The sequence below is a fragment of the Ornithodoros turicata genome, unplaced genomic scaffold, assembly GCF_037126465.1.
Source record: "Ornithodoros turicata isolate Travis unplaced genomic scaffold, ASM3712646v1 Chromosome39, whole genome shotgun sequence".
Classification (NCBI taxonomy): domain Eukaryota; kingdom Metazoa; phylum Arthropoda; class Arachnida; order Ixodida; family Argasidae; genus Ornithodoros; species Ornithodoros turicata.
In genome coordinates this window covers 457,885-461,909 of record NW_026999369.1, presented here as the reverse complement: position 1 = coordinate 461,909, position 4,025 = coordinate 457,885, and positions in this window count along the sequence as shown.

Genomic DNA, 4,025 nt, shown 5'->3' with positions numbered 1-4,025 from the left:
CGAAGCAAACCTTCGAAGGACTTTACCTGTAGTGGACGAGTATAACGACAAGTGTATTCAATCGCCTTTTTCGCCTTACTGCGGGCTTTTTTGTATCTACGTAGCCACGCGCATGTCGAAACGCTACAGCTTGAAAAGTTGTGTATCCATGTTTTCCTGTAACCTCGAAGAGAATGACGAAACAATAAAACGTCTCCTCGTGAGCGAACTCGTTTCGTAAAAATAGTCTATTTTTTCACGACATACACAAGACCCTTGCAAGACTATCTTCCAACGTGCTGACCCGACGCTCACCGTCGTCGCCGGTCTGCACCGTGATGTCGAGGGATGTGTGGGGAAGCCAGTAGCGACGGACGATAGGTCGGTTGAAACCCGCGTTGATGAGACAGGGGTCGACTGTCTCTCCTCGTCTATACTTTTCCAACAGCTCGAGCTTGTAATCTACGAAACGCTTCATTTTCTTTGCAATCTTCCCACTGACGGTGAACAGACGTAAGGGTATCGTCTTGAGAATCGAGCGAAAGTCTCCCTCGCAGCTATCGCCGTGAATATAATCGCGTAATCGTAGCAAGTCCTGATACATTCGCATTTGCACAAAGGTGGCAAACCTCTGCTCGGGCGTCATCATAACTGAGACGGAATGAGAGTAGGCAACCTTTTTTTATTTCTCGTTACACATGAATTAGGCTCCAGCTTTGGTTTCGTAGCCGGGAAGGCAGCCCAAATACGGACGAAGGCTCGATTCTAACCAATGGCTGGGGTTTCTCGACCAGAGTCCACCGCAGCGACAGGTAGTCAGTTGATCGCCGATCCGCAAAAAGAGGGTCTTTGGAGGAGGCTTGAAGGTTAGGACCAGAGGTAGATCTCCCGTCAGTAGCCATTCGTAATCTGCAACAAAAAGAGCATGAGAAACACGTGTTTTTTAATCTCAAACACACACGTACAATCTTCTTCAGTCACAGAGTGACACTGATTGTCCATCTTCTCCATCTTCCTTCAATAGTCGAAGTCCTTCGCAACGTACGTCGAAAGGTACCGTCCAACAGCCGAGAAACGGGCGAATCAATCGGTCCGTCCAATGCTTTTGCTCTGAAAAAATGTGAACGATTATAGAACGTATTAAAAAATAACGAGGAAGCGTACCTTTGGACCACAATCCACCGCAATTGGTGCAGAAGAAGCGGGCGCTGCCAATCTCCCGAAATATGTGAGGCGGGAAAAAACCGACTTCACGCGCAGCAAAAGTGTTGTACACTGGAAACGAAACTCTTCAAACATTTCGACGATGATGACGTCATGGGTATTACTTACGAGGATCTACCAAGCTGATCATGATGGAATGACGATCGAACGTTCGCTTCGTCATTTATAGTAAAGCTTTTCCTCTCCCTCTCTATGACGTCATTGAACGTGTTTGGACATGTTAAGACGTGTTTGAACATGTTCGGACGCAGGCGGTGAAGTTGCCCCTGGACACACTCGTTCCTCTCTCTTCCTCTCTATGGCGTCACTGAACGTGTCTGAACATGTTTGGACGTGTTTGACCATGTTGTGACGTCACTGAACATGTCTGAACATGTTTGGACGTGTTTGAACATGTTGTGAACCGTCGAAGCCGTCCCTGGACACACTACTTCCTCTCTCCCTCTCTATGACGTCATTGAACGTGTTTGAACATGTTGTGACGTGTGTAGACACGAACCCCGCAATACGAAAAACGTCAAGCAGTACGAATTAGACTGGTGGTTAGTGTGTCGCACCCAGTATAGAAGGATCCTGGGTTCGAATCCCACACTGGGTCTTCTCCTCGTCGTATACGAGTCGCCCCAGTGTGTTAGCTAGAAATTAATGTAATGTTTTATTCAACGTCGATGGTATCATTGTCATATGCGACATCGCAAAAAGGCGCGAAAGACGGAAGGCGGGGTGGTCAAAGTACAGACGACACCGTCGCAATGCGAGGAGGAGGAGAGCGGTGTAGCGACTATAAAAGGTGTGCTGGTTCTACGTCGATTGATCCAAAGCCCACAAGGGACATCCATCCATCCACGACGTGAGTCGTTTCGTGGACCAAAATGTAAGTTGATCGTCTCTGGTGTGAGAGTGTATTCTATGTATGACATTGTTTTTCAGGAACCAATAGCCGCTGTCAACGCAACACAGGAACTCATCCCATCCTCTCTCATCATCATCAATCTCAAGCGTTCCTCAACTGAAGGGAAAAGTGAGCATTGTTTCGTGAGGGGGAATCTCGTACTGATTTTGTTTGACCGCAGTGCCGCGCTGTCTCGTATGTCAGTACGACCCCATCGATGCCATGCTCGTGGCCGTAGAAAGAGAGCACGAAGCTAGAATAGAGAATCTCGGTAATAGCCCAGTCGTCCTTTCAGATGACGACGACGACAGAGACAGTAGTCCGCCTTTCGTAATACCTGAAACGGACGACGACGACGAACCCCTAGATGGACATGACAATGCAGACGAATTGCTCATGTGGGAAGGGGATCAGTCGTATGCAGATTTCATTCCTCTGTCTGGTAGGGCTCGAGATGAATTACCAGATGCAAGCCCAGAATTTCGAAACGAAGCTGAGCCTGTCCAGGGTCGTAGAATCGTTGAATTACGAGAACACGTCGTAGAGAATCATCCCTCCGTCATGGAGAGACGATTCCTTCCTTTCTTTGTCACAGATGAGGCATTTGATGGAACGGCTACTAGGTACACGCTTCTCTGTTCCCCGCACGACGACAACGTCGACGATTTGCGACTCTATCTACCGAGCGTAGCTCCAGTAATCACGCGCGTCCTCGAAGCTTATCCCATGCCTTTCAAATTTTGTCTGTGCTCGAAGGCGCTCATGGTTAAGGACGGAGCCAACGGGTTGACTTCTCATCTCCTTCACGTGAACCTTCACATGAGAGTGGTTCATAACCGCCAAGAAATCGAAGGCGCGATAAATGCTGCTATCGCAGAATCCTCGCAACGCGTAGAAAACTATGCGAGAGAAGGGTCTGGTTTCACCTCGAACGACGTCCAATGTGTCGACTTAAAACTAACGCGTTTGAAAGCGAAGCGGAATGGGTGCACGATCGAGCTTCCCGAAATGTTGAAGAAAAAAACAAAGACACTCACAAACGTCCACCGAATCACGAAAACGAGTGTTTCAAGTACAGCGTGCTGGCACTCTTGCATCCGTTGAGAAACAAACCAAACGATTATGTCAGATACCACAAATACATGAATCCTTCGAATCCGTAGACGCGCGTAACTCGAGCTCATAAGCGACCAAGAGATGTACGAAACGATCGAGAAGGGAATCAGGGGAGGCATTTGTAACAGCTTCCACAGACACTGTCGGGCTAATCACGAGGGGTGTGACGATTACGATCCCCAGCAAGAAAAGACTTTTATCCAGTACCTCGACGTGAACAGTTTGTACCCCTATGCAATGACTTTCCATCTCCCAACGGGGGGCTTTGAGTGGGTCGATCCTTCGAGGTGGAGCGAGATCGATTTTCTCAACATTCCTCACGATTCGGAAGTGGGTTACGTCTATGTAGTAGACTTGTCGTATCCAGAATAACTGCACGCGCTCACCAGGCACCCGAACACAGGTGCGTGGACGAGAACGAACTCTCCCCCTACCAACGCCACCTGAAAGATGCGTTGTCGCTGAACGCCCCTCCCACCAAGAAACTCTTGCTGACGTGCTACGACAAAGAACGTTACGTCGTTCATTATGCATTGCTCGCTCTGTACGTGAGGTTGGGCATGAAAATAAAACGTGTTCACAGCATCCTCTCGTTCCGCCAAGACAACTTTTTGCGAACCTTCGTGCAGAGGAACGTCGCGTTGAGGAATGCCGCGTCCATGAAATTCGAGCGACTTCTGTACAAAACCAGGTGGAATAGTACGTTCGGTAAGACGATACAAAATGTGAGATGGATGAAAAGGTACGCTATAGCCTACGACAAGGAAACCGCGCTCAGAAAAGCTAGCTCCGTCGACTGTCAGCATTTTCTCAT